Source organism: Eptesicus fuscus, chromosome 19 (genome assembly GCF_027574615.1).
Source record: "Eptesicus fuscus isolate TK198812 chromosome 19, DD_ASM_mEF_20220401, whole genome shotgun sequence".
Lineage (NCBI taxonomy): Eukaryota > Metazoa > Chordata > Mammalia > Chiroptera > Vespertilionidae > Eptesicus > Eptesicus fuscus.
This window is the reverse complement of record NC_072491.1, coordinates 13,909,206-13,934,675: the sequence shown is the minus strand read 5'-3', so window position 1 is coordinate 13,934,675 and position 25,470 is coordinate 13,909,206.

Sequence of the window (25,470 nt, the reverse complement as noted above, 5' to 3'; positions counted from 1 at the left end):
TCTTTGGACCATTCTCCTTCTCTTCCATCACTACATACCTTTGCAGAGTGATTTCATGTGTTTCCATGACATTAACTGCTAATCGCATGTCGGTGACTCCTAGGTCCTCTTCCTCTCGCCTGAACTCCAGACCCACGTTACCATCTGCTCACAAGGTACCCTGCAGACCCGGAGGTCATTCAAATCAAACTCATGTCTTTCCTACCACTTACACCATTATGGTAAAACTAGAGGCCTGGTGCACGAATTCGTGCCAAGGTGGGATCCGGCTGGCCTGCCCTGATGGGGGCCCATTGGGCTGGGCCTGTGGGGGGAGGGGCTGTGGGAAGTTAGCCAGCCAGCCCTGCCCCCAATCGAGGTGTTGGGGGCCAATTAGGGGCTGGGCCAGCCAGGGGGAGGGGGGACCAATTGGGGCCCGGATCAGGCTGGTTGGCTGCCACAATGCATGTCATAGCCACTGGTCATTCTGGTCATTCTGCCATTCCAGTTGCTGGGCTTTTATATATATATAGATTCTTTTTGTCAGTATATCTTCCTGATTAGGATCCCTGATCTTTTCAAGGGTTGAGACTATTTCTTACTTATTTATTATTATTATTTTAAAACATATTTTTATTGATTTCAGAGAGGAAGGGAGAGGGAGGGAGAGAGAGAAATATCAATGATGAGAGAGAATCATTGATTGGCTGCCTCCTGCACGCCCCACACTGGGGATGGAGCCTGCAACCTGGGCATGTGCCCTGACTGGGAATGGAACCGTGACCTCCTTGTTCACAGATGGATGCTCAACCACTGAGAAACACCGGCCTGGCTGTTTCTTATTTATTTTTGAATCTTTAGTGTTCAGACAGATTTTAACTGAAAAAGTCTTTATTTTACTTCTATTTTTTGAAAGACAGTTTTGCTGGGCATAAAATTCTGGGTTGAGAGGTTCTCCCTGCCAGTATCACCCTCCCCCTCCCATATCCATTTCAATGACTCCATTGGATGCCTGAAACTGTAGACAGTACTAAACCCTGTATGCAGTTGACCCTTGAACACATGGGTTTGAACTGCCTGGATCCACTTACATGGAGTTTTTTTCACTTGACCCATACAGTTCAAACCCATGTTGTTCAAGGGTCAGCTCGTGGTTGGGAATCTGTGTAAGAGGGCCTGCTGTAGTTATACCTGGACTTTTGACTGCTCAGGAGGTTGGTGCCCCTAGCAGCAGCATTGTTCAAGGGTCAGCTGTATCCTATGTTTTTCCCTATACATACATACCTTTTCAGTGAAAGGAAGCACTTTATGGCTTTTCTTTGGCATACACAAATTGCCAGTATCTCCACTCTTGTACTTTGGGGGCTATTATGCAAGTAAAATAGCTGGATAGCAATTCAGTTTAGAAGCCAACAATTTTTGATGGATTTAAATTTGTCTTTTCCCTTGAGGAAACCCTACAAAGTTGTGAAAATCTATCCAAGGAGGAAATACAAAATGATTGATTTCTATGGTAATTTTTCTACAACATTATTATTAGAGAGCAGATGCTTTCTCTTCTTGAATGAGGACAAAAAAATCATTTCAGTTCATAAAATCACAAATTTCAGAGAATTTTTAATGAGAATGGAAGGAGTTCAATCACGAAGACACTCATTTTTATGATGCTGTGGTTGGTGCTAAATTTAATGGAAAAACAATTAGGATTATAATACCCCAAATTTCCTGAATCCTTTTTAAAGAAAGCATTCAGTCATTAATCAGTTAATTAATGCAATTCATCACAATGTTTTTGAAATCAGAAATCTAGAATGTGTAATCACAATATGAATATATTTGTGAAAATAAACATTGCCTCCCCAGCCTGTGGAATGTTTCATGAATGAGCTACATTTGTACCTCCCTGATTTTTTCTACAGATTGGCTCATGGTGGTGATGATGAAGATGAAAAAGATGAGGCTGATGCTGAATGACGATAATAACTATACCTTATTAAGAGCTTATCATATTTCAGGAATCTTATCTCATTTAATCTTCACTCCAACCATATGAACAAGTGCTAATATTACCCCCACTTATAGATGAGAAATCTAAGGCTCAGACAGGTTAGGTTGTTCAAGGTCACACTGCAGGTGAGTGGCAGAGACAGGATTCAGACTCAGGTATGCTTGACTCCAAAGGCCACTAACTTTGCTAGAACAAGTCACGCCACTCTACAAGCGTGGTTGGTTTTTGAGCTGCTCACAGGGCTGAATCTCACATCTTGATTCCAAAAAACAAACAAACAAAAAAACCCAGCCCAGACAGGATCCCTGACAAAGACCATTTTTATTTTCCTCTGCCATGTCAGTGTCACCTTTCAAGCATTTCTCTGACACCTCGAGATACAGAGCTGTTTGTAACCCTACCAAAATGCTTATGATTTGGAGATACCCTATTTTTAAAGAAATTGTTTTCAATTGTATCTTACATTCAATATTATTTTGTATTAGATTTAGGTGTATAGCATATGGTTAGACAATCAAAATAGGGAGATACCCTGTTTTTATCCCAACTATTTTTGCATTATTAGATCCTGTGGGTGATTTTCCATGACTTACTTAGAAAAATGATAAAACCAAGTTGTCTGCCCCAGAACTCCATACCTTTCAACAATTAGAAATAAATGGTCACTTTCTCTGCAGCCGAGGCCCACCAGGGGAACTGTCCATGGTGGTTCCTTACAGAGCTAAGTCATGTTAGGACCTTCCAGAGTTGGACTTGGTGCTGAATTTCTAGCTCTCTCACTTCCTCCCTCCTTCCTCTTACCTTTTTCTCTCTTTCCTTCCCCCTTACACGTGTTTATGAATTTCAGAGATGTTACAGAAATACAGGAAAAGTATGTATATCCATCTAACTTGTCCCCTTGCATTTCAGATGTCAAGATTCTAATTTTCTGATGATTAGAAATAGCAATATGTTTATCATGTGCTGAAACAATATCAGAATGTTCTTTGATGAGCAAGTTCATAGGATGTCTACCACACATCCAAAGTATTTGGCGTCTTTAGATGAACTGTCTTGTATTGTTAATCTTTAAGTCCCATGAATATAAAATGCAAAGAACCTTATACGTACAGTCCTACTTTGGTTGAATTTCTGAGTATATAAACCACTTCATTTTAAGAGAGGGAGGAAGGGAGAGATATGCAGAGAGAGAAACATTGATGTGAGAGAGACACATTGATTGGTTGCCTCCTATAGGGGGGATCGAACCCGAAACCCTGGCATGTGCCCAGACCAGGAATCCAACCTGCGACCTTTCAGGTTATAAACCACTTTTTAAGGAGCAAAAGAAACCACCTCTCTGTGGTAGGCTCCATCACTGTTTCCCCATAATTTTGGTGCTCCTCTCTATGGTGTCCCTGTTTATGGGAGGATTATACATCCCTGCCCTGTTGAACTCAGAAGAGGCCATGTGACTTGCTTTGGCCGACATAAGATGGGCCCCTTCTGAGCAGAAGCTATAAGAGCCAGCATGTGCGGTTCACAGGGCCACAGTGCGACTTCTCCCTTAGCCTGAGTCCCAACGTGAAATTAATGGGATCAGAGCAGCAGCTGACCCTCACTGGACAAGTAGAACGAAGGAGGAACAAATCTTTGTGGTAAGTCACTGAGGTACTTGGGCCATTTATTACCACAGTATATATAACTTAGCCTTTCATGAGGGACACTCCTACCCACTCCCACTGGCCACTGCAAAGAAAAATAAATTTCTAGTGGTGATAAACAGTAGACTTTGAATTTTATGTAATAGAACCCATGTGGATTACAAAATATTCAACCTCCTTTTCTCTCCTTTTGGCTAGACCTAAGGAAATGTTCCTGATAGCCCTTCAGAACAGTTTCTGGCCACTCCATATTAGTTTACACAGGCTGCCATGACAGAATACCATACATTGGGTGGCTCCTAACATGCCAAGGAGGCGCTGGTGTAGGTGGCTGTGAGAATTCTAGTCACGACGTACAATATTTGCCTTTAGAACACAACAAAGTTGTCTAAATTCAAAATGAAAGTCTAATGGCACCCAGCACTAACCTAAAATTAAAGTAATTCCTTGCTTTCTTTTCCATTGTGCTTACTTTGTTAGAATAAGTGGAAGCTTTAGATCTTGTATTGTGTTCCCTTGGAAACAGGTTCTGAGACAGGGAGTTGTATGCAAAGGGAAGTTTTGGGGGAGTGATATTGGAACATTGACTTATAAGGACACAAGGAAGGCAGAATTGGTTGAAGTGAAAAGCTGTCCAACAATGTGGTAGCAACTGAGGCTTCCGCTCATCCTTTGAGGAGCCCCGGAGGGAGGAAAGCCCTTCCTAGCTGTCCCTCACGGAGGCAACGAGGTCTGGCCCTTGTAACCCTGCATCAAGCAGCCATGGCTGTGGACTGCCCTCTGGGAAGGGGCACAGCCTCGGGCAAGGCCACGCCCTGTGGCTGAAGACAACGTTCCCCTGAGTTGTCAGTGGCTGAGATTAGCAGCTGGAGGAATGAGGGCAATGGCTCCAAAGAGAAGATCTGGGCGGGCCCATTGCAACCCACCTTCGTGCCGTTCAGATGAACTCCCTTCTTGTAGTAAGTTTGCCCCACCTTGGAACAGCTTTCACAGGATTCTTGTTTACCTTGTATTTTGATGAGTGAAATCCTTTGGTCTCCAGAACCCATGTATTCTACCAATCAAGACCTAGCTCCATGCAGTGGTCACTGATGTGGAATGGCACCCAACCCCTTCAGCTCAGCATCTCTGGATTGGCCCCTCAGATGTCTTAAAGAGACCATTCTGCTGCTATCGGGCTGATGGCTCCCATGGTGTGTAACGTAATGGCACCAATGGATGTCGTGATCTTGTTCTCATTGCTCCACCTTCTTTCCTGGAGGGTGTGGCTCTCATTCTGAGGCAATGCTTTGTGGTGTTCCATGGAGGTAGACCAAACGCTCTATAAGTCTCTGGTTGGTGCTTCTGGGCGAAGGCCCTGAAGAAAGAAAAGGCAAACTTCTATCCAAGGTATGTGTTGATCTCAGTTAACATCAACTGCTGCCTCTTTCGGGGTAAAAATCGTCAGTCTCCATGAGGGACGGTGTCATATCCAGGAGCTTAGCTCTGTTGCTGGCCTGTTGGACATCCAGCAGTGGCAGTAGCTACATCGGCTTTGAGTGGAAGTCCATGCTGCTGGGCATAAGCTCCACCCCTGCCAGGATGGCTGTCATTCATGAGCCCAACGCAGCAGCAGTGAAATGGGCGAGGTTAGAGGCTGGCTGATGACACCTGGCCAATCATTCTGTCTCCTGGGTTGTCTAGTACCTCTTCCATTGTGCATAGTCAGGCGTTAGCACGTGATACAATGATATTTTTGCCCATATTTAGTCCATAGGTCTTTTTCTGAGATCTTATTGACCCTTATATTTCAACTAGAGGCCCAGTGTACAAATTCATGCATGGGTGGGTTTCCTCGGCTTGGCCGGCACTGATCCCATTATGGGGGCTGGACCCTCATGATCTCATCTAAGTCTAATTATGCTCTGAAGACCTCGTCTCTAAATATTATCCCAGTGGGGGTTAGGGCTTCAGCATATGCTATTGAGGGGGGGGGGGCAAAATTCAGTCCATCGCACAAGCCAACTTATCCACGAACCAAGATCAGCCTATTTTCCTCCTCTTACAGATGGCAGTAAGTCCCACCTCTCCCCCTTGTAGCCACAGCTGTGAGCTGAAATAGAGCAGTTCTGGGCCTTCTGCCTCTGCTGCTTACTTGCACCGTCTGGCCCTGCTGGTGCCTGATCCTGGACCCACCACTTCCACCTTACAATGGATTGCTCCCCTGTGGCAGCACCTACGTCCTCATGGGCAGCTTTGGCTGCACGGTCATGTGATGTTCCATGCTCCGCCTAGCAGAAATAGATGAGCCACTCTCTTTCTACTAAAGCCTAGTAGCATGCAAGTAGCTGCCTTTGAATTATGCATATTGCATGTATTCATCATAATGATAACAAGTGGCTTTTTAAAATGTAACCTAATGATTTAGGAAATGGCTTCCCGTTACCTTCAAGATAAAAATCTACACGCACTCTTGACAGAGAATCCAAGTCCCCCAAGGACCCGGTTCCTGCCAACTTTCTGTCCTCCTCACTTTCACCATAATCCACGCACACAACCGTCAGGTCCTGGCAGGAAACAGATAATACTCACAAAAGGGCTAATTGAAGAGTTTAGTAGACTATTTACAAAGGTGTGGACAGAGTTAATGGAAACAAGAATGGAAGGTCATTCCCACCTCTGGACCCGAAGGGGCAATGTGAGAGGGCTGTTCCCAGGACCTAGAGAGAGAAGGGCCATCCTAGGGAGCTGGGGCTGTGGTCTCCCCCTGCTCGGCAGGGAGGGAGCCCCGGGGCGGGGGAGGGAGGGTGGTGGTGAAGGGGGCGGAGGAGGATAATTATCTGAAATTTGTCTCCCACTTCCCTCCATTCTCCACCTGGTGTTGCCCCTTGGCTGAACCCAATTAGAAGCTGGAAGGCAAGGAGCCCCGGAGACCCATTCTGAGGAGGCCACCCCCAGTCACAGAGCCGGGTGGGCAGACGTGGAGAGGCAAACAGAATATGGAGCAGATACACGGTGCTTCATCCTGCCCCAGCATGTGCCTCTCCCTTCACCCAAAATGCTCACCTAACCCCCAACCCCTTTCCTTCCTGCCTTGTTCACATGATAAACTCACCCTCAACCATCAAGACTCATGGGCAGCCTTTCCGATTGAATAGCAGCCCATGCATATCTCAGTGACTGCGTGGAGCACATTGCACCGTGATTGTCTATTTACCCGTCTGTGTCCCTAACACGGGAGCTCATCCAGAATAGGAGCTGGGCCCTTTGTCTCTGCTGTTCCAAGAGCCCAGCAGTAGCCTGCACCTAGCGGGTGCACAACAGCTATCCATTGATGAGTATCTTTTTTTTCTTTCTTTCTTTTTTGGCTGCAAAGAGCTTTATTGTTTCATTTGGCCCAGTGCATGGGAGAGGGCTCCAGGGTGGTTAAAGAATGGCTAGTAGTTTCGGGAAGAGGCTCAGGTAAAAGCCAGGCCCCAGGGGATGCAGAGGGGCCCCTCAAAGGCCTCTGGGCTCCACAGGCTCCTAGTGGTGCTGGAGGGCGAGCTTTTCCGAGAGACGCTCGCCCAGCCCAGCCTGGGGCCGCAGCCTGCGGAGGGGAGTCAGGTGTGGCCCCTCTTCTTGATGAGCTGCACCTCCTCCCCCGGAAGTGGTTCTGCAGGAGGTCCCGGAGCTGAGGGCCTGCGGGGAGACCCAGGGCCTGCAGCTCCCCACGGGCCTGGGTCAGGCCCCTCTCCCAGGCCAGGCGGCCCCATGGCCCTGCGTGTGGCCCCCGCACCGGGGAGGCCTCGGCACGGCCTGGAGGAGGACGCCCCGCTGGTGTCCGTCTCTCAGAGGCTCCGCGCCCTCAGCGGCTCCTCCGCCAACTCTCGGGGCAGCCCCCCCCTCGGAGCCGCACGTCGCGGTGGAGACGAAGCCCCGAGAGAGGTGGGTGCGGGCCCAGAGGCCGCTGCCAGGCGGGGGGCAGCCTCCCCTCGGGGGGTCCTTCTGGCGGATGGGGAGCTCCTGGGGGTTCGGCAATAAGGGGTGAAGGTGGGAACCCGGGGTGCGGGCTGGGCCCGCAGGTGGCGGTGAAGGTGGAGATGGAGGAGAGCAGGAGGGGCGGAGGCTGGGGGCAGGGGGTCCCTGGGGCTGTGCCCCCAAACACTGTGGAAGCAGGAGGCAGAGCCGGGCCGCCGAGGGCGCTGCTGAGCATCTTTATTTTCCTGAAAACAGAGCTCCTTTGGGGGCGGGTAGCTCTGTTCAGTGTAAACTGGGAAAGGTTAGCTCCTTAAGAGGAAGGATATTCCCTTGAGTTCCAAGTTGTCATAAGGTTTAAAAAGCACTGTGGGGCGCGGCTACAGTGTTTGGACAGGTCCAAGCCTCGGACTGACGAGAGGGCACAGTCCTCTCGTGCCCACGTGCAAGTCCCAGCCTGGAGGGCAGAGCCCTCCCCGCACAGTGATAGCCAACAGCTGGAGTTGTCAGCTTGAACCTCTGGTCGGAACGCGTGGCCCCACGTGCCTGAGTGATATAGGCTGCAAGTAAACAAAGCTTGATCAGGTGCATGTAACTGAGTAGGATCGAAACCCACGAGAAGGTTGTAAACATCTTGACCACGCCCTTACTTTGCCTTGTGGCATCAGCTATAAAATAAAGACACGGCTTGTAATCTATGGTGCTGTCTCCCCACCAGAGAGGACAGCGTCCCACCCAGACCCAGCTTTCATTCTCTTGTCTGTCTTTTCTCAATCCTTCACCGCCCCCTCTCAGGGTCACTGCACCTGGCTGAGCTGGCGCGGCACATAAGGTGCCCTGGGGCGGAGTATGCCATGGCTGTGCCGGCTCGCCACAAAGCCCCCTTCTATTTAGGGAAGAAAGCCACTTACCCAGCATCCCTCTAGTAAAGGCTGAGAAGTGGGTAGAACCCAGGCCTTGTGCCTCCTAACCCGTCGCTCTCTCCTCCTGCCCCTAGACATCCCCAGAGGGGACTCAGTGCCTCAGGTGGCTCTGTGGGGACAGCTCACACAATTTTAACAGGAGGCGATCTCAGGGGGGACATTTAAAATGAAGGATATTAAATACCTGGATGAAGAAAATGAACCACTTAAAAAACAAAAACGCTTACTTTTTAAGGACTTTGCTGGGCCATGAAGAGTTGAAGTCCAAAAAAGGGGATATCCAGTTAGATGGACCAGCTTCTTTTCTTTCTTTTTCTAAAGTGAACACATGTGACGTTTGCTGACTAACGTGTAGGCTGCTTGAGGTCAGGGCCAGGTTTCCCGGATGTCTGCTTCCCGAGAGCCTTCGCCTGATGTGTTTGAGGAAGGGCATGTTGCACAAAGCCGCCCGCTGAGGGAGGCGCAGGGATGCTCAGAGCGAGTCAGAGCGAGATGCTTGCTTGGGTTCGCTGCCCGAGGAGTGAATGCCCAGCATCCACCTGTCCTTCTGACAAAAACATTCCAAACTTCTACTGGGAACGTCCTTCTTCCATTCCCAGCTTTGTGGTGTGGGTGGGTGGCCTTGACTGGCTAATCAGCATGCCACATTTCCTGGGCACAGTGTTTCTTTCCGGAATGAGCCAATGCCAGGGTCCTCAGGAATCCTGGGAAAGTGACTCTTCCTCTCTTCTGGTTGGCCGAGAGAGAGAGAGAGAGAGAGAGAGAGAGAGAGAGAGAGAGAGAGAGACAAGAGACAAGAGACGAGACAGTTGTTGGAGCTGCTGCAGCCATCACCTGGGGTCAGAGGCTGGAGCTAAGACTAAGGAAGTGGAGACAGAAATGGAGGGAATGGAAATTGTGTCGGGGTGACATCGTTTGAGTCCTAGATCAGGTTTGCTCCCGAAGCCACACTGAAGGGAGCCCCACAGCCCTAGGCTGAACCCGGTTTGCGTTGTGCTGACTGTAGAAAATGCCTCATCCCGGGAAGCAGCGTTTGTGGGTGAGCAGGAAAGGAGAGTTTCCTGAGGCTTTGCATGTTAAGCCAGAGAAATGGCTGGGTTGTGGCTAATGATACAGAGGTGTGTTTTGTGTTTTTTTTTTAAATCCTCCCCCAAGGATATGTTTTATTGATTTTAGAGAGAGAGAAAGGGAGAGGGAGAGAAGGAGAAACATCGCTATGAGAGAGAAACATGGATCAGTTGCCTCCCATAGGCACCCGGACCAAGAATCAAATCTGCAACCTAGGCCTGACCGGAAATCAAACCCGCAAACTTTCGGTGTACTGGAGGGTGCTCCAACCGCTGAATCACACAGGCCAGGCCACCAGGGAGCTTTTAAAACCTCTTTCTCCCCGTCTGTGTCAGGACCCATTCTAAAATCACTTGGGGGGTGTGTGTATATGTGTGAGTGAAATGTTTTTGAAGCCCCGCCCCAGGTGATTCTGAGGCAAATCATGGGACTGATGCCGATGCCCCTACCTTGACCCTGAACAGAGTGCCTCGTTAATTCCACGGGGCCAGTGTGCAATCCAGGCCCCAGCCCAGGCCCCCGCTGGCTAACTTAATTCAGGGTATTGAGCACTCAGCGCTCTTTTAGGCCCTTAGTGTGCTCACCTATCAGCTCTCCCCTTCTCCGGGGAGCTGCCCATGGCCTCCTGCGTCCCCCTGTCCCCCATCTCCCCGCTCAGGACCTTATGCAGGCTGATCTTTTAGGTTCTGTGAGCTCACCTAGTCACAGAACTAAGGCATTTAGGGAGCGAATTCACAATGCGATTCCTACCGACAAGAACTGATTACAAAGATGTGGAAACACAAAAGAATGGATATTTAAAGCCATGAGTGGGAAGCGAACACTAGGAAATAGGGCCTTTTAAGCCTGGAGGTTCGGCCCCTTCCTACCCCTTCCCACAGTGTTGCCACACCAATTCTCTCTCTCTCTTTCTTTCTCCCGAATAATACTTGGTTAAGATTTTGTGATATAGTTTCTCATGATGCAAAGCCAGTTAATTCTCCCTGCACTGAGCTGACCCATCAGAACCAAAACACTCTTTAAAGGAAGTCGGGGGGTGGAGGGAGGGAGAAGAATCTGCTGTTGTATCACAAAAGTGAAAGCTGGATGGATGAATCAAAAAACAAAATCGTAGCATAGCTTCCTCAATTGAAAATGCACAATTAAGTAATTAGACAGGCTCTCCATATACGGTTTGCAGGCTGCCTCCCACAAGGGAACCTGATGGTTGCTAGCTGGCTGAAGGAGAAGGGGCGGGCACTGAGAGAGAATAGAGAAAAGTGACTACAGACAACCATTTCTCAGCTTCTCTGGAGAGAGGACTTCAGAATAGTCCCTAAGGTGACCCCCTAGAACCGTGGTCGGCAAACTGCGGCTCGCGAGCCACATGCGGCTCTTTGGCCCCTTGAGTGTGGCTCTTCCACAAAATACCACGGCCTGGGCGCGTCTATTTTGAAGAAGTGGCGTTAGAAGAAGTTTAAGTTTAAAAAATTTGGCTCTCCAAAGAAATTTCAATCGTTGTACTGTTGATCTTTGGCTCTGTTGACTCATGAGTTTGCCGACCACTGGCTAGGCTAAACTTTTCAGTTATTTAATCAAACACTAACCTAGATGTTGTGGAGGTAATTTTTTAGGTCTGATTAAAATCCATGATCAGTCGGCTTTACCTGGGATATTGTCATCATCTGGGTGGGCCTGATTCAGTTCAATGGCAGAGCTGAGGCTTCCCCGAGGAGGAAGAAATTCCATCCATGTGCAGCTGCTGTAGCCTGTGTCCCGCCTTCCATGTGTCCTTCCTGATGGCCTGTCCCATTGATTTCGAACTTGTCTAGTCAGCCCCACAACGGTGTAAATCGGTTCCTTTTAATGAATCTATGAAAACATATCTCCTACTGGTCTGGTTCTCTGAACTCTGACTAAACGAACCTGGCTGAAACGAGGTTCGCAAATGTTAACAATGATTATTCCTCAGGAATAGGGTTGGTTTTAGGTGATGCACTTTTTGACTTTCTTCTCCCCCTGTCCCCCGCTCCTCCCCAGTGTTCAAGTGTTTTAAAAGAACATTTTAAAATAGAAATAATAGTTAAAAATCAGCATTTTAAAACAAAGTATTAGTTAAAAGTCAGCAATTTCACAAAATAATCTAAAGCCTAATTCTATTTGCAAAATGCTCACAGAACTCTAGCAAGTGTTTATAAAACTTAAAGCTTCTAAAAACACAATAAAAAAAACCACACCCTTTGGCCTTTTTTACAGACTTGGACAAAATAATTAATGTAAATGATAATCTGTTGTGCCCTTTTTGCCTCTTGAATGCTTCTTGAGCCCAGGGACCGTATTTTACTTTTCCTTTGTTCTAGTTGCTGTGTCTTCAGGGCTGAGTATCGTGTAGGTCCCTGTCAATGTTTCTTCATTAATAAACATGTCCTGCCCTAACCGGTCTGGCTCAGTGGAGAGAGCATCGGCCTGCGGACTCAAGGGTCCCGGGTTCGATTCCGGTCAAGGGCATGTACCTTGGTTGCGGGCACATCCCCAGTCGGGAGGTGTGCAGGAGGCAGCTGATCGATGTTTCTCTCTCATCGATGTTTCTAACACTCTATCATCCCTCTTCCTTTCTTTCTGTAAAAAATTAATAAAATATATTTTAAAAAAATAAAATAAACATGTCCTAACTTCCCTTCACTCTTTTGTAGTAAGTTTCCCAAAGTATCCACTTCACCCTTTCAAACTAGGGCGGGAAGCCCTATAATTTAAAAATATACTAAACATTAAATTGTTACATGCACATTTTCTTTATTTTATTAAAAATATATAGACAGTGTTTATTTTTATGAAGTTGAAATAGCTTTGCACTTACCATTTTGTACTTTGCTCTCTTATTAATAATATTTCAAGCCCACATAACCTTGAGTCAACACAATCCATAAACTTGTCATTTTAATGATTATAGAGCAGTCCATCGTGTAAATATGCCACAGTCTGCTCATCCATATCTCTATTTTTAGACATTTGAGTTGTTTCCAGTTTCTTCTTCTTATAAATAACGTGACTCTGAAGGTTTGTTTAGACCAATAGGTTTTGAAATTATATTTTTGGGGTCATTATCTTAGGTCGATATCCCTAAAGATGAGTTGCTTGGAAAAAAAGGCACAAACATTTTCTTGCCTATTGCCAGACTGCTCTCTAAAAAGATTGAAATAATTTCACAGCATTATCAACAATACGTTTCCCTGAAACCAAATCCACAGTGGATTCTTAACCGTATTATTCATTTTCTGCTAGTTCACTAGGTAAACAATGGCATTAAAGTTGCTTTACGGTGCTGTGGAATAATGGCCTTAATATCCTCAGAAACTCTATTGTTGGGGGGAGGAGCCTTAAAATGCTTAGAAGTATCTTTGTCTGGCTTAAGGATCTCTAAGGCACCAACTTACAGCTTTCTAAGGTTTTTGCAAAAAAAACAAAACAAAACGTAGACTTGCACCTTTGATCTAAATTTCATATTGAAGCTATGGTTTCCTGGTGGTACCTTAGATTTCATCTTTGCCTTAAGGCCATTTTTTTTACGTTGAGAACATTTTGCTGCCTTGAAGACTTTCCTGACTCTCCATGCCCTCTAAATTCTGCTCAAAGAGTTCTTCATTTCGTTCATTCCCTTCTTTTGTATTCTGTCAGTGCACATAAAGGGAAAAGAAGCCACTGGCGATTTCATTTTGCCTGGAAACCTCCTTCCCAGACCCACAAGCTTGTGGGCACCCTTTCTATTGGTGATGTCACCACAGGCAACAGTTTCAGTAAAATTTCCCCTGGTTTCTTTTTTTTTTTTTAATATATTTTTATTGATTTCAGAGAGGAAGGGAGAGGGAGATAGAGATAGAAACATCAATGATGAGATAGGATCATCGATCCTGCACACCCCCTACTGGGGATCGAGCCCACAACATATGTGCCCTTGACTGGAATCGAACCTGGGACCCTCCAGTCTGCAGGCCAATGCTCTATCTACTGAGCCAAAGCAGCTAGTTCAGTGGTCGGCAAACTCATTAGTCAACAGAGCCAAGGATCAACAGTACAACAATTGAAATTTCTTTTGAGAGCCAAATTTTTTTAGACTTAAACTTCTTCTAACGCCACTTCTTCAAAATAGACTCGCCCAGGCCATGGTATTTTGTGGAAGAGCCACACTCAAGGGGCCAAAGAGCCGCATGTGGCTCGAGAGCCGCAGTTTGCCGACCACGGAGCTAGGGCATTTCCTGGTTTCTAAATTGCATCCCTTTGCCTCACTGCTCTGCCAGCCTTCACAGTAGTCTTCTGGAGAGTCTTCAGGCCTCCATCCACCTTCTGCTCCCAAAGCCAATCCCACACGTTTCAGGTTTTCCTCACATCAGCATCATGTGACCAGTTGCCAGTTCCTGTTTCCGTTATCACTGTGAAACGAATCCCCCCAAACTTAGTGGCTTAAGCCAACCACCAGTGTGTTATTTTTGTGTGATTTTGTTGGTTGATTGGTCTTAGGTGGGAGGTTGTTTTGTTCCTAGGCTGCAGAGTTGAGACTGGGCTGGAATGTCCGAGACGGCTCATGCACATGATTGGCAGTTGGTGCTGGCTGTCCAATGAGGACCTGGTGCCCCCCATGCAGCCTCTCCGTGTGGCTTGTTTCTACAGTATGAGGTCTAAGAGGAAGGAAATAGAAGCTTCTAGTCTTTTTTTTTTAAAAATATATTTTATTGATTTTTTACAGAGAGGAAGGGAGAAGAAGAGAGAGTTAGAAACATCGATGGGAGAGAAACATCGATCAGCTGCCTCCTGCACACCCCCTACTGGGGATGTGCCCACAACCAAGGTACATGCCCTTGACCAGAATCGAACCCGGGACCTTTCAGTCCACAGGCCGATGCTCTATCCACTGAGCCAAACCGGTTTCGGCTGAAGCTTCTAGTCTTAAGGTCTGGGCTGGGAGGTCCAGGGTGTATTTCTACTGTAGTCTACTGATCAGAGAAGTCCTAGGGTGTGCATTGATTTAAAAGAAGGGAAAATAAACTCCACTTCTCAATGGAAGGAAGGCACAGGCATACAGGAAGGAAGGAAGTACAGGTATCATCTTTGGAGGCTATGTATCATGTCAAGGTGGCTGGGTCACTCATTAGCTTTTCTCAGGAATACTGTGAAAGTAGAAGACACCCACTGCTCATTCATTCATTTCCAGCTTTTTAGAGAGCTTCTACTATGTGTTGAGTGCTGTTGTAGCCATTGTGGATATAATGGTGAAAAAGACAAAGTGCCCACTCTTTTGGAACTTATAGTCCAGTTGGGAGAAAATCAAAATCAGTCAACAAGAAAAATAGTAGATAGTTGTTGTAGGTTGAATTGTGCCCCTCCAAAACCTGTTTACATGTGTTTCCTAATTAACATGGAACTCCTCCAGAGACCATTCATCTTCAATATTACAGAGACCTCCAATTCATTGACCCACCACTATCAAACACCCATCCTGACCTCACTTCTTATCCAGGTTAGACACCAAGGCCCAGCATTTTAAACATTCCTCCTTGGCCTCATTCTCTATTGCACTCTCCTGGAATATCCCAAACCTCATTAAATCCAACTATTTGCCGACTCCACTCCTGAACCCAAGCATGTAACTTGCTTTAGAAAATGAAAGTGATTGGAATTGATGAGTATCATTTCTGAATAGAAGTTTTAAAAATCAATGCAAAACTCATTACCCTTCCTTCCTTCCTCCCTTCCTTCCTTCCTTCCTTCCTTCCTCCCTTCCTTCCTTCCTCCCTTCCTCCCTTCCTCCCTTCCCTTCCCTTCCCTTCCCTTCCCTTCCCTCCCCTCCCCCCCTCCCCTCCCCTCTCCTCCCTTTCCCTCCCTTCCCTTCCCTTCCCTTCCCTTCCCTTCCCTTCCCTTCCCTCCCATCCCATATATTTTTCTTTTTCTTTCACTTCTGCCCCAGTGCCTGTATAATTTACTTTATATTTGCTACATCCGTAGTTGCTCGCTCTAAATGGGGGCTGCTGTAACCCTGGGTTCTGGAGTAAGGAGGAATCAGCTGGTGCATGATAGTCATGTAGAGTAAGTGAAAAATAAACTTTTAGTTTTATGTCACTGAGAGTTTATGGTTTGCTTCTACAGTACAGATGAGTACAAGTCTGCCCGTCAGAAAAGACAGGTAAGAGTATCTCATGCAGAGAGAATATTGTGTAAATGCGCACAGAGAAGTCTAGGGGCATCGTGGAGGGAATGTGGCATAGCTGAGTGGAGTAAAGCTATAAGGATGAGCCTGGAAGAGCGGTTTAGGATTCTTTCCTGAAAGGCATGTGCTGAGATGATACGCAATCTAACCTTTGTCATGGAAGCCATTTGGAATCCGTGTAGGTTTTTAAATAGGTTTAAGTTTACAGCAAAATTAAGGGGAAGGTACAGAGACTTCCCATATAGCCCTGCCCCTACCCATGTACATCCCCTCCCTCCCAATATCAACATCCTCCACTGAGCAGTGCATTTACTACAACTGATGGACCTACACTGACACGTCATAATCACCCGAAGTCTATAGTTACATTAGTGTTCACCCATGGTGTTGTACATTCTATGAGTTACCTGTATCCACCATTGTAGTATCATACAGAATCATTTCAGTGCCCTAAAAATCCTCTGTGCTCTGCCCATTCATCCATCCTCCCCCCCCCCCCCGCCCCGCCCCACCACAACTCTTGGCAACACTGAGGTTGTTACTGTTTCCATAGTTTTGGTCCCCCCCACCCCCCAGGATGTCATATAATTGGAGTCATATAGTATGTAGCTTTTAAAAAAAAAAAACACATATTTTTATTGATTTCAGAGAGGAAGGGAGAGGGAAAGAGAGACAGAAACATCAATGACGAGAGAGAATCACTGATTGGCTGCTTTCTGCATGTCTCCCACTGGAGATCAAGCCTGCAACCCGGGCATGTGCCCCTGACTGGAATCGAACCTGGGACCCTTCAGTCCACAGGCCAATGCTCTATCTCACTGAGCCAAACCAGCCAGGGCAGTATGTAGCTTTGTACATGGGCTTCTTCCACTTAGTGACATGCATTTAAGTTTCCTCCATGTGTTTTCATTTCTTTTCAGTGCTGAATACGATTCCATTGTCTGGATGTACCACCATTTCTTTATCCATTTACCTACAGCTTCACTGCTTCCGACTTTGGCAATTATGAGTAAAACTGCTATAATCATCCGTGTGCAGGTTTTTGTGTGGAGATCAGTTTTGCACACTGTTGGATAAATACCAAGGAGTATGACTGCCATGCCATATGATAAGAATATGTGTAGTTTTATAAGAAGCCATGAAACTGTTTTCCAAAGTGGCTGTACTACTTGGCATTTCCACCAGCAGGGAATGAGACTTCCCATCGCCCCCATCCTGGCTAGCATTTGACATCAGGGTTCTGGATTTGGGCTGTTCTAACAGGTGAGTAGTGGTATCTCATGGTTGTTTTAATTTACATTTTCCTGATGACATACGATGTGAAGCATGGTCTCACATGCTTATTTGCCATCTGTCTATCTTCCATAGGGAGGTGCTTATTGAGGACTTTGACTATTTTTTAATCAGAAAGGACCAATTTTTATGAGCCCCAAAGTCCTTACCTACGAAATGGGGGCCTTGATGCTGGCACTGACTTTATCACAGGGCTAGGGAGAGGTTCGAGGTAGGATAAGATATGCAAATGATAAGGCTCTAATTACTTAGGAAGTATTATTTGTGTGGTTGTCCCTTTAACCGTCCCTTCAGCATGATTCTGTTCTTTGTTGTGTTACTTCTGATATGTCATTTAAGCTCTAAGACCATCAAATTAGAAAATTAAAACCAGAAGAAAAAAAAATTCACATCCAAAGAGAGTAGCAGTCATCAGGCTTGGAATTCTTCAACTGCTGTGGCTCCCATGATGAACTGGCACCTGTCCCTTCCCAGGGGCTGCGGGAGGTGGTCTTGTTCCCATCCCGACGAGGACGGGGAGACGTTGCTGCCATGGAGAAACCCACAGGGAACAAGATGAGCAGAGCTCTGCTCCCTGGTGTGCCCCCCGCTGGTGCCCTGCCCCATGCTGACAGGAGGCATAGCTTTAAAAGAATAGATGTGTGCAGGATCTGTTCCCTGGATGTCAATGAAAGCAGTGCTAATTGAGAAAAACACAGTGCCAAATCCACATTTTAATATTTGAGAATTTACTTTATATTGGCTACACCAGTAGTTGCTCACCAGGCTGGCTGCAGAAGACTCACTTGGGGGAACTCATACACAGTTTTGTTCCTTTAAAAATATTTATTACTAGAGGCCTGGTGCACGAATTTGTGCACCAGTGGGGTCCCTCGGCCTGGCCTGCAGGATCGGGCTGAAACCGGCTCTCCGACATCTCCCGAAGGGTCCTGGATTGCGAGAGGGTGCAGGCCAGGCCAAGGGACCCCACCCATGCACTATCGGGGACAGGGAGGGATGCTGGAGGCTGGCTAGCCGGGGAGGGACCGTGGGAGGGCTCCAGGGCATGTCCAGCCTATCTTGCTCAGTCCTGATCAGCCAGACCCCAGCAGCAAGCTAACCTACTGGTCGGAGTGTCTGCCCCCTGGTGGTCAGTGCACGTCATAGCGACTGGTCGACCAGTCTACTGTCTACCCCCTGGTGGTCATAGTGAGCGGTTGAGTGGCCTTAGCATATCATTAGCATATTATGCTTTGATTGGTTGAATGGCCAACTGGTCAACTGGACACTTAGCATATTAGGCTTTTTATTATATAAGATGTCTCTACCATGTACTAGTACTAACCTGTACACTAGACATGGAGATAAAACAATGAACCAAACCAAGTTTTGGCTCACATGGGGGTTACATTGAGCGTGGGGAGATTAAGTGATAAACACATAAACGTATACTATGTCAGATGGTCCCAGATGCTATGAAGATAAAGCAGAGTGAGGGTCCCAGAGGTGATGGGGGTGGAGACATGTTATTGTAGACAGGGGGTCAGAGAAAACCTGTTTGCTAAGGTGGCATGTGAGCAGAGGCCTTGAGGAAGTGAGAGAAGAAGGCATGTGGACATTGGAGCAAAGAGCCACTATGCAGACAGAATAGCAGGTGCAAAGGTTCTGAGGGAGGGGCATATTTTTTCCTTCTTTAAGAAACAGCAGTAAGGCCAGCAACTGAAGATGAAAAAGTTGGGGTGGAGGGAGGCTTAGGAGATCAGAGCAGGAAGCTGGAGGCTTGGTATGGATTAGAAGGGACCTTCAGGCCATTGAAAGGGTTTAGGATCTTCCATTGAGTGCGATAGGAGGGCATTGGAAGTTCTGAGCAGATGAGTGAGATCTGGCTTTGGTGTTGAAAGGATCCCCCTGCTGTCCTGTGGAAGAGCACAGAGTAGAAGACAAGGGATGGTGGGAGACCGTCCTGCCGTATTTCAGGTGGGAGATGCCAGTAGTCTGAACATGGGGGCTAGTGGAGGAGATGGTACAAATATCTGTCTTTTTACTGCCTCTTCCATCTCTCCACTTCTAATTTAGAAGATTTAGGATGGAGCTGGGAAAATATATATATATAAAAGTTCTACAGGTGATATCTGAGTCATGGCCAGGTTTCAAAGCCAGTGACTCGCATGAGAAATCATACCCTCCTTCCCCCTGAGTCTATCCCTGGACTCTCTGCCTGCCTGTTTTACTGGTACCTCCTCCCCTGTCCAGGGCTGCCTCAGGCTCTGCTGCCCTCACTGTTTCCTGTTCTCTGTTCTCCTGGTTATTTCCTGCGAGTCTCCATCTGCCAACCCCCAGGCAGCTGCCCACTCACGCCCTGGAGGTTAAACCCACACTGCAGCTTGATTTACCTCCCCCAGTGCCCTTTCCTTTTATCTCGTCCTTTCCCAGCCAGGATCTTTCTCACGGTTCTGCTCTGCCTCCTGGATAAGGCCCAGTCCACCAGCCCCTTGCAGCCTGGTCCCAATTGTCATCCCATCCCGGTGTGCCTGCCCAAAGCCATCCTCAGGGGCCCAAACGGTCTATTTGCGTTGCTTCAGAAACACCAGGGAAGTTCCCACTTCTGCCTCTTTCTTCAGATAATCCATTTCATTAGCAGCTGGGATAACTTTCTTTTCTGTCTTCCCAAACCCCGCATGTCCTGCAAAGGCTGTGCACAACTTTTTATTAGAAACACTAGAGGCCCAGTGCATGATTGAATCATGCACATGTAGGGTCCCCTACACGCTTTCGCTTTCGATCACGGTGGAGCTGGGTGCCTGTCCGCTGGTGCACCAGGCCTTTCAGAACCCTCCAGCGTGGCGGAGGCTTTTGAAAGGCCTGGTGCTGGAGCAGACAGGCACCCAGCTCCCCCGCTTTTGATGGTCCGCGGTGGGACGTGAGCTCGCTGCCCCAGAGGCCCCTTCTGTTCCGCAGCACAGCCATGGCGCAGACGCTGAGCTCACGCCACCACTGGCTACCCCGGCCACCCCGAGTCCCGCCCCCTGCACCTCCCTCTGACCCAATTGTGGGCGTAGCAGAGTGATGGTAATTTACATATTACCATTTTATTAGGTAGGATATTTTTTTAAATGGTTGAGTAGTTAATACATGTACATGGTTCAAAGTTCAAAGAACTAGAAAAGAATGTACATTTTAAAGTGACTTTCCTGATACCCCCAACTGCCAGCCAGTAGTCCTGCACCCCAGAGACTTGGCTCTTCCAGCTGCAGGTTTTTTGTATGCGCATGTTTTCATGTCCTTTGGTTAAATACCAAGTATGATAAAAGTATGTTTAGTTTTATAAAAAACAGCAACAACAATAACCAAAAAAAACCCCCAAACTGTCTTTCCAAAGACAGTCCCATTTTGCAGTCCCAGCAGCAATGTATGAGAGCTACTAAGGTGGAAACTATTTGTACTGATATGAATTATTTTGCTGCCTGAGTAGGGTTTTCCTATTAAGGAAGGTGCTGTAGTTGAGATCATATTTTATTGTGTTTGGGAATTCCCTGGGTGATCACCGAGAATACTCCACCCTCACTGGTCAGAGTGCTTGTCTTTCCACCATGTGAACTCTTGGGAATTCTATTTACAACTTTCTGGCCGTTTCTTTTTGCCCCACCGTGTGAACTATCACTCTATACGTGCCTAACCCAGCACTCATCGAAGACTCAAGTAGACTCAGATGACTATTTTGGGTCTTGTCTACATAGCTCCCTCCAGGCCAGATCTTTGGCCCACAATTTTCAGCTGCCTCCATCTCCCCAAACGCTCATCTCCATGTCTTTATTTCAGTGAGGCCAGCAGGCTCTGCTTGTCGCCCCCCTATCTGTACCTGTGACCTCCAGGCGAAAAGCTGGGCTAAGTAGAAAGCACAGTTGTTCGTCCTATTCGCTCATGGATCACTGCCCCGTGCTACCTGTCGTCCAAGGTCTGAAAACAGTTGTTTCACACATTTTCTTCAGTTTCTGACCAAGGAAGGTTGAGGCCTGTCCTTCTTACTCCATCACGATTGGAAGCAAAGCTTTTTGGTTTGGATTTTAAACTACAACTCCTTTTATTTATTTACTAGACGCCTGGTGCATGAAAATTCATGCACTGGAAGGGGGGGGGGCGTGTCCCTCAGCCTGGCCTACCCCCTCTCACAGTCCGGGAGCCCTCAGGGGCGGGAGGCAACCTGGCGATCAGGGGAAGGCAACGTCCCCATCACACCTCTGCTGCTGCCACTGCCGGCAGCGTAAGCCTTGGCCAGCCCTGGTTACCTGAGCCTCAAGCGGCCCTGGGCAGCTGGACAGCCACCATCTGAGGCTTGCCTGTGCCTCGGGCTGGCCCTGGGTGGCTGGGGGGCTGAGGGGACTGGGGGACTCCAGAGGCAGGCACGCAGAGTGGCTGGACCCACCTGGGGGCAGGCCCGGCCATGCTGTGCTCCTGCCACCCCGGTGGGGCTGAGGAGACTGGGCACCGCCATCTTTGAGGGCATGGCAGTCAATTAGCATATTCCTTCCTTATTGGCTGTGGGCACCACCACCTTTATGAGGGTGTGATGGTCAATTAGCATATTCCCTCTTTATTAGATAGGCTTTTTATTGGTTGCTCTAGGGATTACACTACGCATCTTTGTTTATCACTATCTTTTCAGACTTTATATTGAATTACTTCAAGAAAAATGTAGAAACTTTGTAATAGTACAGTTGTATTTCTTCATTCTCTTTGCTATTTTTATTGTATATATTACATCCATATACTTTTTTGAGATACAATTCACATGCCATAATATTCATCCTTTTAAAATATGCAATTTGGTGGTTTTTAAAAATTATATTTTAAAAGCTGTGCGCCCACCACTCTCTAATCATTGTCAGCACTTTAAAAGGAAACCCTGTACCCACCAGGAGTCACGCTCCATTCCTCAGCCCCTTGGCAAACACTTATTTACTTTTTGTCTTTATGGATTTGCCTCTTCTGGAAATGTCTTAGAAATGGAATAATGTAATAGCTATACACATTTTAAGCCCAACAATACTGTGTTATGATTTCTGCTTTAAATAGTCAAACGACTTTCACATAAATTAAGAGAAGAACAAGTTTTCGTATTCATCCATACACTACCATTTTGGTGTTCTCATGTGTTCCTGTGGACCCTGCCATATGGTGTCATTTCCTTTTGTTCTGAAGCGCTCTCTTGAGCATTTCTGGTAACTCTCCCTTCCCAGTTTCAGATCTTGTGCCAAATGGGCACCAAGGAAGCACCTGTCCTATAGCAAATCCTCTGCTTGATAAGTTGAGATTTTCAAGGAATTGACCCATTTTATGGAAGCTATCGAATTTATTGGCATAAAGTCACTGATATTGTTTCCTTAACGTACTTTTGTTGTTATGTTTTTTGGAGTGATAGCCTCTCTTTCAACCCTGACGCTGCTAATTTGTGTTTTCTCTGTTTTCCTTTGGATTAGGCAGACTAGAGGTTTATCCGTTACGATCTCTTCTAAGAATTCATTGTTGGTTTTATTAATTTTCTGTATTGTCTTTAAAGCATCAATTTTTGGTTCTATTAACATTCTGTGTAGTCTGTTTTTCTGTTTCATTGATTTTCTGCTGTACTTTTATTCTGTCCATCTTCCTACTTATCTCAGTTTGAGTTGCCTATCCTTTTTATCCTTCAGGTTTCAAGTTATGCCATTGATTTTACACCTTCTTATTCTTTCATATAGACATTTAAGGTTTTCTTTCGTTATGGCTTTAGTTGCAGCCCACACATTTTTATATGTTGTATTCTCATTATCATTCTGTTTACAATATTTTCTAATTTTTCTTGTGACTTTTTTCCCCCCGGGGGCTATTTACAAGTATATTGTTACTTTCCAAATCTTTGGGGCTTTCTAGCTATCAGTGAGATCTCTCCATTCAGGCATTCCCAGCTGTCTCCCCCACAATAGTCATTCTCTGAAGGGCCTTGTAGGTCCTCTCTTGCAGGTGTGCAGTCCAACTATGATAGGCTGACTTCTAAGATGGCCCTCAAAGGTCCCCCTCCCTAATTTTCATACCCTTATATAATCCTCTCCCCTTGAGTGAGGGTTGGACCTAGTGACTTGCTTCTAGCCAATAGAATACAGCAAAAGTAATGGCATGTCCTTTCTGTGACTGAGTTATAGGGTGTCATGACTTCTGTCTTGCTTGCAGACTCACTGACTTTGATGAGCAAGTTGCCATATTGGAAGGGCCCAAGTGGCAAGCAACGGAGGGGTAACTTCAGGCCATCCAGCCAACTGAACGGGACTCTCCGTCCAACAGCCCTCAGGGGACTGAATCTTGCCAACCACCAGGTAAGTGAATTTGGAAGAAGATCCTCCCCAGTTAAGCCTTCAGGTGAGACCACCATCCCTGGCTGATTGCAGCCTGTAAAAGTCCGGAAAGAGAGGGCCCGTGAATGGATTTCTGAGCCACAGAAACTGCAAGTTGATAAATGTGTGTGTTGATTTAAGGTGCTAAGTGTTGGTGCTAAGCAGCAGTAGATGACAAATACATCAACCCCTGGCCCAGGAGGTGCAGTGAATCGGCTCATGCTCTGGGGACCCTCCTCTGTGCAGCTGCCTCTTCTTAGGTACTCTGCCTGGAAATTCAGAGGTCCAGCACTGAGTTACAAACTTGTTTGTATCCTCCACAGAGCCTAACCGAGTGCCAAATGTCTCATGCATGTTTCTATAGTATTTATTTATTTAGTGCTTATTTATCATGCTTTCCTACTTGGACTGCTCCTGGTGCAGCTTTGATCAGGGCCGCATCTCAGTGGGAAGTAGTGAGGGTCTTTGCGGGGCTCCCCAAGGTGAAGTCTTAGTGCTTCATGGCCACCCCTACCCCCTCCCACCCCCCCCCCCCAACAACACACACACACAGAACTCATCTGCACCCAGTCACTCTTTTCACTTCCAGACCTGGATGGAATGCCATCCTACAGGTGGGGAGTCTGGCGTTCCCCGTGCCCCCAGGGGGCCGAGGCTACAGCCTGGCAGTGCAGGGAAATCCATTTGCTCTCCATGGGTAAACTTTAAGTAATAGGAAATGGGAGAGGGAAGGGAGCTGGGCAGGTGAGTTTCCTTTCCTTTCTTCCGTCTATAGACCTTCCCGACCGAGGTACAGCTCCTCTGGGCAGCCCTTCCAAGAAAAAGTCCCACAGCCTCAAATGAACCTGCTGAATAACCAGCGACGTCTCTTTGTGACTCAGTGTGAAGGACGAGCCAGACAGTAATGACTCACCTGCCATTGCTGTACATCTTCCTTTGTCTCGCTTCTGCTTTTCTTCACCCTCGCCTCCTCCTGGGCTTGCACCTCTCAGAAAAAAATCATCCCTACTTTAATTCAGGCTCATCTTCCTAGAGAACGGGGCTGAGAGAGAAGGCCCTCATAGCTTACCTTTGCTGTTAGTGTCCATCTCCATGAACAATTTCTGAGTATGCTTTAGCAGAACAAATGGAACCATGACTCACCGTTGATAATTCAGTCAATTTCACATATTATCTTGTGTCATGTTCTGAACATCTTCCCCCAGATCCTCACACTTTATGCGAATGGCAGTGAATGTTAACATTGGCAGATTAAAGACAGAATCAATTTGAAAGAAACTTGACTGAAGATGGATTTGGCGGTTTGCCCCTAGATTTCATTTTGACTGGCTGGAGGGAGCTAAACATTTTTTTTTTTTAATGGACAATGTAAAAACGTACTTTTAAGGTCCAGGGAAAGATTTTGCCTGCATTCCATCTCGCCTTCCTGCCACGGCTTCTTGCACTTTGTACCATCTCTCTTCAGTCCTGAGAAAATGTCTGGGGATTTGTTCAAAGAGCAACCCGCAGACAAAGAAAGGCACGGACCCTCCCTTCTCTCATCAGTTCTGATTTTCAGCAGCACAGCAGGAAGAAGGAGGAACTCAGAAGTGTTATGGTTTTCCCCCTTAAATAAGTGGGAGCAGGCCATTCCACCATTCTATTAAGCCAGCTGCTTCTGGGTGATGGGGTGTCTGGGTTTGAGGGGCAGGAGTTCCCTGCTGCACGCCTTAGTGAACTGGACACAGAAACCAAGGCGTCCTAATACGAAAGGCAGCACCTGCAGGAGAGAGTGTGTAGCCTGATGGGACAAAAGAATCCTGGAAATACCATGACCTTTAATCCTAAATGTGTATCTCTCTGTCAGATCACCAGGTTTTCTTCCATAACTTTTTAAAAATATATATTTTATTGATTTTTTTACAGAGAGGAAGGGAGAGGGATAGAGAGTTAGAAACATCAATGAGAGAGAAACATCGATCAGCTGCCTCCTGCACACCCCCTACTGGGGATGTGCCTGCAACCAAGGTACATGCCCTTGACCAGAATCGAACCTGGGACCCTTCAGTCCGCAGGCTGACGCTCCATCCACTGAGCCAAACTGGTTAGAGCTCTTCCA